The sequence below is a fragment of the Rousettus aegyptiacus genome, unplaced genomic scaffold, assembly GCF_014176215.1.
Source record: "Rousettus aegyptiacus isolate mRouAeg1 unplaced genomic scaffold, mRouAeg1.p scaffold_m13_p_14, whole genome shotgun sequence".
Classification (NCBI taxonomy): Eukaryota; Metazoa; Chordata; class Mammalia; order Chiroptera; family Pteropodidae; genus Rousettus; species Rousettus aegyptiacus.
The window spans coordinates 49460510-49472825 of record NW_023416289.1 but is presented as its reverse complement, the minus strand read 5'-3'; the positions used below and the strand labels follow the sequence as shown (position 1 = coordinate 49472825).

At 54.9% G+C, this 12316-nt stretch overlaps 1 protein-coding gene across 3 annotated transcripts in view; it reads right to left on the bottom strand.

Moving 5' to 3' along the window:
- LOC107500506 (cell migration inducing hyaluronidase 1) overlaps positions 1 to 12316 on the bottom strand; it is a 113247-nt gene that overhangs the window by 83380 nt on the left and 17551 nt on the right. The window lies entirely within an intron of this gene.

Below are 12316 nucleotides of genomic sequence, written 5' to 3'. Positions count from 1 at the left end.
CTGGGCCTCTCTCACTCTGACACGCATAAGGCAGGTAGGTTCGGGCTCTGTCACTGCTGCTGTCTGGATGTGCAGGTGGCTGAGGGTGGGCGAGGGTATGCAGTTCCCCAGGCTCACACAACCCTTCCGCAGCTCGGCCGAGGCCAGCTTCTGGCCCCCGACGCCAGCGCCACGTTCTCCCTGCGTCTGACGGCCTCCCAAACCTGGCTCCCAGTCCTGACCATCTGTTTGAGAAGCTGAGCAGTGTGGTGCCCTGTGTGGTGGCAGATGGAAGTCAGTCAAGGCACAGAAACCACGCGGCAGCGTGTGGGGGAAGGGGCGCTCTCAAAGGGCAATGTCCCCATTTTGCGTCACAAACAGGAGAGGAGAAAATAAACCAGACTGCTGGCCAGCAAGCCATGCTAGCACCGACACACACCGAGCCCCCCCTCACCGTGCACCCTCCCCAGGCAAGCACCCCCTCAACGTGGCAGCGACACCGCGAACATCAGGTGAGCGCTATCTGCGCCAGGCTTGTCGTCTCCCGTGCCCCCTGTGGAAACTCGAGGAGGGGACAGGGGCTTGTGCAAACAGCCCCATGAGAACAGCAGTGGGCACTGGAAGGGAGGCTCTGTGCCCCACGCTGAGGAGAACTTGGCCCCCATTTCAGAGTCTTGAGGTCTGGCCCAGGCCGCGTTTGGCTTGGAAAGGGACAGGGCTGTGACTACACACATGAGAAGACCGTCAAAATGCCGTGAGGTCATCCCGAGCATCAGTCGCCCTCACTTCCTGCAAGGTCTCAGAGGCGGCAGCCCCCGGGGCGGACAGCAGCGGGCACACTTTCTCCCGGGTAGCCGGTCCGGGGGCAGGCGCTGGGCCTGACTGATGGGAGGCCCTCCTTGGAGCCAGGTAGCCGTGCAGGAAGCCCGAGGTCCCAGCCCCGTCTGGAAGCATCTGTCGCCGTCAACGGCGTGCTTCTTCAAGCACTGTCGGGTCCACCAAATACCAGACTGGGAAGGTCTGGACAGGTCTGGACAGCACAGCACACTCCCCTTCATTCTCGCCCTGATGATGAAACAGCCTCATAATGGGGCCAGTCTCAGGCCGCAACAGGCAAGAGGAAAAGGAAACTAGCCACGCCCCTCTTCTCCTGCCCATCAGCACATGGTGGCCGTCCAGCATGGTGGTCTCCAAGCAGTTCAAGAGCCTCCCCAAGATGTCCAGACTTGCATCCCTCCTAATTGCAAGGTGAGGCAGAAAGAGGCACCTGGGGACTTCCCTCAGAGTCCCCCTTCAGGGATCTGCCATCCACGGCCAGACCTCGAGAGGCTTTTCCATCACCTCTCAGCCCCAACTCTGCTTCGCGAGCCATGAGCCCGTCCAGGGTAGCCCACGAGAGGAAGTGCTGCAGAGAAGGAGGGGCCCGCAAGCGGTCAGTGTCCCTGCTCCCCAGAAGACCTCGTGCTCAGCTCCTCTCACTGGCCCAGCTCACCCCCTGACCAAGCAGCACCGTGTCAGCCTGTCCTCTGGGAGGAAGCCTGTCTCTCTGTCTCTTACCAACCTTTGCAACCCGTCCCCCTATTTGGATCCCTGTTATTTTCACCTGGTGGATGGGGAAAAGGCCTCCAAGCTGTTCCCTCAGCCGTCATCTGCCACCTCCCACCCAACCCACGTGGCTGCCAGAGTCACCTTCCAAAACACAAACGTGCTCAAGCTTTGCTCCTGCTCAAACTCTTTCCATGGCTCTCAGCTGCTATGCGTCATAACTTCTTAGGGTGACCCTTTTTCGTGTCACCTTTGTGGACGCTCACAGCACTAGTAGATGAACCCACTGGGGAAAAATAAAGAAACCAAACTTTCTGAACACGATGAGCCAGAGGCACGTGGTCCTCACACGCCGTGCTCCCTCGTCACACAGAGTCATCTCCATCCTCACGTCGCACAGTCAGCAGCTGTCCCCCTGTGACATGACATGCTCCACGGGCTTGGGGATGCGCAGGGCTCATCTCCAGAGTCGGAGCCACCGGCACGGAGCTGGGGTGCAGTGGGCGTTCGGTAAACGTCCGGAAACGCTGGCCGGACAGAACTCTGAGGCTGAACGGCTCCTTCCTAACTGCTGCCTTCTCAGGGGTCTTACATCCTCATGGCGAAGACCGGATGTAACTATTTTCAAGTGCCAGTTTATTCCAAACTCCGTATCAGACACTGTGACGTCGTCGGTTTACCTGAACCTCACGGCAACCCCGTAGGCCAGATACTAATCACAATGCAACAGTAACAGCCACGCTTACTGGGCACTTACTACACGTCAAAACCGCCGACATGTTCCCACGTGTTTATGCATTCACGTGCACAGCGACCCAGTGCATTAAATACCATCACGGCCTCCATTCTATCAGTGAGAAACTGAGTTTGCGAAAGGCTGAGGATGTGCCCCAAGTTACCTAGTTCTCTAGTCTCTGGGAATCGAATCCAGACACGTCGGCTTCTACGGCCCACGCTTTCAGCAACCATCATTGCCCCATTTTACAGATAAGCAAATGGAGGCTCAGAAAGTTCAGGGAACTGTTCAGGGTCGCACAGCTGGTAAGTAGTGTTGCCCTCCTGATTGCACGTCCCTCGCGGACACCCACCCCTCCCTGTGTCTGGTGATCACAGCTGTGGTTCGGGTAAGCTGAGGCAAGGACCTTGACCTGCCCAAACCAGGTTCCTAAGAGGCCCCGAGAGAGCATGGAGATCTGTGAACACAAAGGATGCCCTGTTCCACCAGTCCTTGGGGACGTTACGCCGGCCAAGGAAGAGGACTTGGGTTCTGCAGGAATGTTTGTGGCAGCTGGGAAGACATGTGACCCTGACATTTAGAAGGAACCAGGCTGCCTGCTTCCCTCCAACCATTCCGAGTGGCAGCTTGACCCTGGGATGCTGCTACCTGAGAGAGCTCCAGACTAAGAGAGGGAAAATCAACCAGGGAAAAGACACACACGCACATACTCACACATGCACACACACACACTCATACACATTCTCACTCACACACATGCGTGTGTACAGTCACATGCATACATGTTCACACACACATGCACGCACACCCAGTCACACTCATGCACGCGCACGCGCACACACACACACACACACACACACAGGGTGGCATGCTTCTGCACTGCTCCACAGAGCTCTGGCGCTGTGACTCTGGACAAGAGGCGAGCTGACAACGAGCAGGAGGAAGGCTTCGGCACTTCACTCTCCCCCCCTTGTCATGCTGGGCGGTCTGCGGTGGCCACGATCCAATCCTCAGGCCACCTGCAGAAGTCCAGCGGTTTCAGACTTGCCTCTGAATCCTGACACTGCCCTAATGAGGCCGAGTGACCAAGCCACTTGACCTAACTGAGCCTCAGGGTCCTCATCTGCAAAACAGAGCGATCAAGACCTGTCCCTCCAGGATTACTGTGAGGGGAGACGGAACAATGTACAGAAGTGCCTTGCACAGGCCTGATGCACGGACGGCAGCCCCTTCCCTGTCCTCTGTGTAAGAGGAGGTTCTTTTCCCACCTCTTAAAATGACAGAGCTAAAAAAACCCAAACCCTTTCTGCGTGCTCGACACCCCTAACTTCTCATCACGGAAGCTACAGAGAGCAAGGGGGACAGGCACAGGACGCGCCTGTAGCAGCCTTGTTGGACAGAATTTGAGGAGCTGCACCAGCTCTCAGTCCAGGTGACATCTCGTCTCGACCAAGACATCGATGGGTATGGCGAAGATCCCAGGGGAAAAGCAATTTCTGAACTGCAGCCACTGGCCTCCCGAATATAGCAAAGCTCAGCCACCTGAACCTAGCAAGACACCTAGGACCATCCCTATGAGTGACCAGTGCCCTCAACGGGACCCGGCCCTGCCATGAATGAAATCAAACACCTGGCTTACGAGGCCGAGGATTCCAAACCCCGCGCTCCTCTGTAACTTTCTGAGATCCTAACCACAGTGACAGCCGTGCATCTGGGCAAGCAGGGAGAAGGGTGGGGCCAGTTTCAGAATTATATAATCCTGCATCTTTAAAAATAGGAGTGGATATTTTCGGAAAGAACTGGCTGGGAGAGTTGTTCCACAGTCTTTCTGCGCAGCCCGTGGAAACTCAGAAAATGGCTTCGGAGATGTGCTGCCTGGTGCAGCCACAGAGGGGCGAAGGTGCCAGGTTGGGTGGGGCCATCAGAGACAGCGCTTTACACCAGGACTCGGCAAACACAGGATGACCCTTTGTGAGTGAGCCACATGCTGCCTCTGCGGTGCACACGGGACGGGGGATAGAAGCCAGTCTCTGGCGGATCTCTGCGGGCAGGTCCCTGCACCAGCTACTGTGACATCCCCCGAGAGGTACGAATGCCCAAGGATGACAAGGGCCTGGCAACTGTCTCAACGCCCCACTTCCTGCTCCCACGTGAGACGTGGCTGATGGATCCCAGCTCTCCTCCTCCGTGAGCCCCACCTCGGTCCTTTCACCAGCTCCTCCAGAAGCTACCAACAACTACGGGACTGGCACGAGGTGACACTTCTGCACCCACTCCGCCGTCCCAGCGAGCAGTGCTGGCACCAGCTGGGGTCGCTGCTGCCTCACGGCTGACCCGCTGGTGTCGATGGCATCTACCTGGCATCAGGTAGACGCCCCGCCACGGCCTAGCATCTGTGACGTCTGCTGTGACACAAACACAGCGGGTGGAAAAATGGAAACATTCACACTTCTTTGGGGGCAAATAATAAGTGCTTCCAAGCATACAGTGCTTTGCCGAACATAAAACCGCCCACAAATACTGACCTGCCCCTCGTGTGGGCCATGGCAAGTTTGTACCTCCTGTCCCCTTTGCAGGTAGGCACAGTCATGTGACTTGATTGGGTGAATGGCGTGTGAGTGGGAGTGACACCTGTCCACCCGTGAAGTTCTAAGCGTCAGCGTGTGGCTCTCCGTGCTCAGGGAGGGCCCCCTCCCAAGGACCCCCCCCAGCGTGCGGCCCTGAGTGACCGTGATGGGCAGCACCTCCTGCCGAAACGTGTATGCTCTGCACGGGACATGTTCACAGCAGACGGAGCACGTAAGCAAGCCATATGTTACACTGAACAATTCAATATCATCTGAAAACTGACCCAGAAACCCCAAAATTATGTCTGAGAAGAACAAACACAATATTTAAGAATAAAGCCAGAATTTACCACAACTTCCTAAATTAAAGACCTTGCTCATCTTTGCAACAGGCACCCAAATCCTCACATCCAGCCACGCCCCACCTCTGAATCTTCCCATAATGCTCTCTGCCTCTGCTCACATACCACTTAGAGAAGTCCTGTGCTCCCATAAACAGTCTCCAGTTATTTACACTACTTTCTCTGTACTTCTTCTCTCTCCAATGACAGATCCTTCATGTTGCAGGGTGGCCTGCCCCATGGCCTTCCACAGACCCAGTTCCAAGCTCTATGGCATCATGATAATCATATAAGCTAATGCGTCATGATTTTTGCTCCTTCCTCATGCTACATGGCTTTGAATTTACATTTCTATATAAATAGCCTTATTGTAAAGCCTTTCCTGTCAGCTGACTCCATTCTTTTCTGGTTGTAGGCAGGGTATGTATCATAAACATAAAAATATAACAACAGATTTCTCTTTACTGTCTCTCGCCATTTAAGTAACATCTGTCTGGTGGAGCCACAGGGAGAGGGGCCACCCCTTCCACATCGCCTGCAGTCCCCTTCCGAGAGCCAGGGTGAGTGGCAGGTTCCTAAACACAGGGGCTACTGGGTCACCTGGACGTGCCCATGCTGTGCTTGGGGCTGGGCAGACACAGGACGCGATGTTCTCCGGCACCCGTTTCACCCCGCCTTCTCTCCCAGTGCCCTGTCCTGACCCCCACTCTCACAGACTGGATGAGAAGGGCTAGAACCCAGCAGAGAGGGCCAGGCTGGAGTGCGGCGGGAGGGCACAGAGGCGCTTTCAGTGCAGGCTGTGAGGGGTTCTGGGACAGGAAGCACCGAGATATGGAGCGCTGGGGAAAGACTTCCCAGAGAAGCTGCAGCCTGCACTGGGCCGGGAAGGTGTGGCTCCTTTGGGGGCGGTGCAGGGCTGGCCCAGGAGAAGTAGGAAGGAGGCCAGAAGCAGGGGCAACGGGATGGTGAGGGTGGGCGTGGGCGTCCGCCTGAAGGAGGCTCAGGAGCAGGAGACAGAGCGGGGCCAGAGGAAACATCAAACAACCCCCCTGCCGCCCTTGAGGCCCAGGCCTGGGGCATCAGAGCCTCCCCTCCCCGGGGAGCTGTTGGGGCGGCTGGCCTGGCTTGCCTCACTGCCGTGGAATGGTGACGCGGAGGAGGAAGCATTTAGGGTGACAGGTCCTGCTGAGACGGGAAAGTGTGGCAGGGTTCTTTCGTCCCCTCTCGTGTCAGCTAGACCAGACTGATTCTTCAGGATCACCACACACACTGATCCCACGTCCACATGCCGCCGTCACACCTTTTTAAAAAGAACGGCACTGACTTTTCACCGCAAAACAGCACTGCAATGGGTTTGCTTTGGAAAGTCGCGGCCTCACGTAACTCGCTGGGATTTTAAAGCGCAACTTTCAATCTGGAGGGATATTGGAAAGAGGGCACCGGTAATGGACTCACCCCAGGAAAAGTATTTATTCTTGCTCTCCTCGGCCAAGGAAAGTTTCTACACTGGAAAAAGCACCTCACCATCCACTGAGCTGTATGGCAAAGATTATAAATAGAAATAAAGAAGTCATTCTGACATGTTTATCATCTTGCCCTTAACTCCTGGAGCTCCCAGAGCCGGAGAGATCTGGATCCTTTCCTCCGACTTGGAAAAAATCACATCCCCCAGGCTTCCAAGTCTTGCCCTTCTAATAAAACACGGCATTTTACGTTTTAAAGAAGGCATAGACACGATCTCTTTAATAAGGATATCGATGCTAATGCCTCACTGTTATAACCAAGAAACAAAGGAGAAGGAAGGGTGCGAGGCGGGAGGTGGGCGAGAGGGCATGCTGAGGGTCCACCTGGCCCCGGGCACGTGCTGTGCATTTCCCACATATGCCTCACTGAGCCCTTGTGGCCAAACTAAGAGGAAGGGTCCCGTGGCCTCCATGCCATGATGGGGGGCAGTTCTTCCAAACAGGCGAGTTGGCGCTGTAGCATCATGGAAAGGCCCTCTCTGGGCCTTGGCAGAGGAGGAGGGGGGCTGCCTGCCTGCGCTGCCTGCCCGCCAGGCCTCCCCGCTGTGCAGGGCCTGTGGCCCCCTGCTCACACCCATGAGAGCACATGGGGACATCAAGTCCCATACTCCTTGAAACATGACCTGAGTCAGTCCAGCCTACCATTAACTCTCTCATCAGAACTCAATGGCCCTTCACGTCTCCGATGCTCACGAGGCCCGATCCTCAGGTCCCTTCCATGTGCTGGTTCCTATGTAAACCAAGGCTCACCTGTCGGACACACGCCCAAACCTACACATCCTGATGGTCCTCATCTCATCTCACACACCCTCTGAAGGGGACTTATTCCCATGCCATTCTTTGGGAGTTGCCTTTGAAGCTGGCAGCACATTCTTGAGACTATTCTTAAAAGTGGCAAGTTACTATCCTTTTCAGGATTTGATCCCGACCCCTGGAAATGGCCAGAGGTCACTCAAAAAGCAAAGCGGAAAGTAAAGAGGATGCTGTGCGGAGGGCTTTCATCCTCTCCCGGGGCTTACGGTCCTCCAAAGAGCCTTCCAAAGGCCCCCACGCCCCTGTCTGAGGAAGCAGCCCGACCGACTGTGCCACTGCCCTTTGCCCTGTTCCCAATGCAAAGTAGACGAAAAGACCGAACTCAGTAAATGTGCGGTGAGTAAATGGTTCAATGGATCCATTCAGTTCTCTAGCTCCGGGAAGAACACTGCCCTCCTGGGCCACCACACATTACAGGGAGACCTCATCTCCCTCTGTGGGCACTCACCATGGGCTTCCCCGAAGAAGACTTTTCAAAATTGGGGTCCAGGGACCCCTACGAACATATCCGCACGGGCTCACTCAAACAAGCTGTTCAGGTCACCGGGACGAGCACCCTGTAACGAAGTGCTGCACACGCTTTGAATGCCCGTATCTGCACCAGTGAACAACACCCTGCACCGAATCGGGATCAGAGAATGCGGAAGTGTTCACAGTCACTAGCATAGGTGGCGGAAGGACCGAGCCGTCACATGGCATGTGCCAATCTCCCACCCAAAAAACGTTCTGCATGATATTCTGGTCACAGGTGCATTATACAGCCCTTGTCAGTGCACAATGGAGAATATTCATTAACCAGCCTTACAATTTATTTTTAGTGTTAGATAGTAAGAACTTTTCTTCTATAGCAAGAGGCTTCATAAAATGATGGCTTCATGGCTCAAAATGAGTTGTGTTAAAAACTAGGGGAAAAATGATACATGAGAACTAAAACAAGGGCCTCCGTGCACAGAATCAAACAAATCAAGACACTAACACATGAAAATGTGAAACATAGACATAAAACTTTTCCCATTAAGTCCGACAGCAGAGATTTAGATGTGGCCTATGAAGCTAATGTTGACAATTTGAATTTCATTCATGTTAGTTTTGTTTGCATATCATTTGTAAATTTGTTTTAGATTTACAGCTGTACACAAACTCCAAACTGAAGGAATTTATACCTGGTTTCATGTCTGTATGTATTTAAGTAACGTCACCACCGGACACACTTGAGAAGATTTTCCCGTCAAAGGGATCTGTCTCTTCTTCACGTAAGAGCAACACCGGTTCGGACACACCGACCACACCGTAACCACATGGAAGGCAGGCTTAGCCGGCCAGCAGATGTGCTCTCTAAATACCGGGTTCGGTGCTGGGCCAGGACTGGGCACGGGCCAAGCCTGGCTCACGAGGCCATTTAAACCTGAAAAGAAGGTCTGCTTGTTTGCATGTCTGCTTTGTAAATATTGTCTCGGGCTGGGCAGGAAGGGGCAGGTTTTAAAAACACCGTAATCATCCTTTTCTGTGTATTCCTTTAGCTCTGGACCTGACTCACAGAATGCAAACAGCCTTTCTGGCTTTGTTGGGTAAAGAAGACCAGTTTCTCCAGAGTTGATATGATCTCTACGCCTCTGCTGATTTTATCACTGCACAAAGCTTGCTCTCTGAGCTGTTTTCATATGGTTGTGGGAAAGGGGGGTGAGGATGAGTGTTGACAGAGAAATTGGGGTCTCCAGGCTAGGCAAATGCATAAAGGGAAAACATGTAAATTGCGGAGTAGCCACGTGGCTCTCTACTTGGCCATACGACTTGCCCCTGGCACTGGTTGTCCAGGGAACTCAGACCTGAGCGACCTCGCACACCAGAAATAAGCTAAAGCCTTTCCTATGTGGATGACAAAGGGGGCTCTGTAATGCACCCGAGAAGTCCAGTGACAGAAAGGAACCTCCCAGGGTGACTTGATCCTAAATTCCTAATGGGGAGGTCATGGTGGGTAGTCGCACACCGGACCTGCAAGTATTTTAGTGAAAGGTTTGTCTGTGCCTTAAGCCAGCCCTGTCCCATGTTTCTGTGCGTCTAGGTTAACACAACCTTTGAAATAGGCATAACCATCACCCTCAGGAGAGCACAGACCCTCGTTAACTGTCCTGTCACCCAACCTCCTGGCTTTCTTCCCTCCTCATGCAAACTTCCTTATGTTCCAAATGCATAAAAGCTGCAAAGCTGTCATTCTCTGGAGCACCTGAGAGCTTGCTTCCCAGCAACTGTCATCAGTTTGGCACAAATCAACTCATAAAAATTCCCTGCAGGTTTGGACGGTTCTTACATCGACACTACCATGCACGAGGCTCTTTGGTGTGTCACCTGGTTTAGGTGCTATGACAACCACTCAGCTTGCTATCGACCAGAAGGAAGAGTGTGCCTTTACCAGAAGAGGAGGGCCCACGTGCTCTCATGTCGGAGTCCTTCCCAAAAGTCTGAAATGCTTGCCTGACGTGCAGGAACCCGTTAGGAAGGACACCCGTCTTCAGGCGAGTCTAATCCTGCGTGGCAGCTGCCCCTGGGTGTCTTCATCAGCGGAGAACGGGGCCAGCATCCTCCTCCCGATGTCAGGGCTGGAAGGGATCTTGAGACCCCCCAGGACAACCTCCTTGTTTCACAGGCGGGCTACTGAGGCTCAGAAGAGCCAACCTACCCAAGGTCACCCCGCCACTTGGCGGTGAAGCTGAAAATACACCACGGGGGTCCTGCCCCCTGTTCCAGACCTCTTCCCGCCCACTGACGAGGCGTCCCCTGGCTCTTGGCACACGCACTCTGGCTGTGCGGCGACACCACTCACAATTGGGGGCCCCATCCTCAGGAAGACACAAATCACAGGGGTCAGAGCACGCTAGAGCTGAGAGGGGATCCTGGGGCCCGACCGATTCATTTTCCAGATGGGATCTTTGTGGTGCATAGACAGTCCCTCACCCATGACAAAAAAGGGGTCAGAGGCACACTGAGGACCTGAGGCTGAACGCCAGACAGCTCCCCACGCATGCCCGGACTGGCGTGCCTGCTCCCAGCCCCCCATCTCATCCGCATGGTCGCGGGAGCACAGAAGCAACCTCCCCGAGGTGCTGGAGAGAGCCAGAGACAATGGCCGCAGGTGCCATCACAGCCCGGGCGCCTGGGCGTCCCACGCAACGCAACACCCACCACCACCGCCGCCTTGCCGCCTCGCCTCCCTGTCCAGGGAGTTTTCCATCACGATATTTTCCTTTCTGTATGATTCTCTTTGCTTTTGCTTTTTAAAAGATATAAATCTTAAAATTAAACCTTCTTGGCTTGGCATTTCCTAATCCGGTACCTCCAAATTTAGGCCGAAATTCATCGGAATGCCTCCACACGTCCATCAGGAGGACGGCACTCCAGCCCGGTCGTGACAGCTGTGTGACACCACCCAGCACACGCACCCCAGGAGAGGTGCTTAGCGGCCACTGTGCGCGAGGAGGTCTTGACCCACCGATCACAAAGCGACCTTCCCCTTCCCCAGGACCAGGGGCCCGCAGAGCTGAGCAGAAAGCTGGGCCTCCAGGGAAGGATGGACAAGCCCGAGGTTTCACGGCTGAGAAGACAGAACCCCTTGCCCGCGTGGCATCCTTCAAGGTGAGACCAAGGCGGCAGGGAAGGAACCACTCGGCTATGGTCTCCACCATCCCACTGTGACCCAGGAACGGCCCTTTCTGACCATTTATACGTTGAGGACTTATAGGTCTGTTAAAACCGTGACAAACTCAAAGTCAAGATCATTCTAAGTGAGCTCGGTCCACTGTGAGAAAATGTGACGAGGGTAAACTGGCAGGACGGGGCCTCGCCAATACCCTTGGGAGTACTGAAAAAGGCACCGACTCTGAGCTGCTGTGGCCCCAGGAGCATGCAGCGGGGAAAGCCAGTCGCGCCCTCGTGCCAAGGGAAAGGTGCCCCTTCCTTGAAGACGACGCCATCCCCTGCCAGGGCACACACTTGCTGACAGCATGGGAAGGGAACTTCTGCTGTCATGTCATGTCCCCCTTGTTCCGGCTGACGGAACATCTCAGTTGGTCCTCACCATTCCACTGAGGTGGCCTCACCATCATACAAATAAGAGAACTCGGGCTAGAGAAGCGAAGCTCGTGTCCGCCTCACTCAGCAAGCCGGGATGGGACCCGACACCCAGGCCCTCTGACCTCCCTGCCCTGGCGCCCCACAGCACGAGATGGGCATGGAGCATGCTAGCAACCTTCCAGGATGGGGACCCACCAGTATGTGGGGTTCAGTGGTTCAAGGATACAGAGAAAAGCGGCAGGAACTGACCCAGAATTGCAGGAAAGTGATGTCACTGCCCTTGCCAGCCCACGCTCATGGTCATTATTTTAAAAGCAATGAGACAACCCACTAAAGCTGGTGCTGGAGCCATGCCCCTGTCAACATCCGGGTGCGTGGGCAGGGCTGGGAGCAGATCCTCTCAGGGCCGCACTGCTGACACTGGCGGGGAAGGGCTAGGGTCTCGGCTGGTGGGGCCGCCCAAGCCTGGCTGAGGGCAAGGGCATTGGGCGGGTGACAGGGGCAGCAGGGCTTCCTCTGGGCTCTGGGACTGGCCCTGCCACAGCTGACGGCCTGCGCCAGCCTTCAGGACACAGCCAAGATTCTGCGTGGCATATGCCCTTCCCACCTCGAGGCGCCCTCCCTCCCAGGTACGCCCGCTTGGCCAACAGCTTCAATTTATCGCAGGATTTTGTAAAGTTAAAGAATAGGATAAACTCAATGTTTTTGCCCCCACATCAAGGACTGAAATATTTCAGATATGAC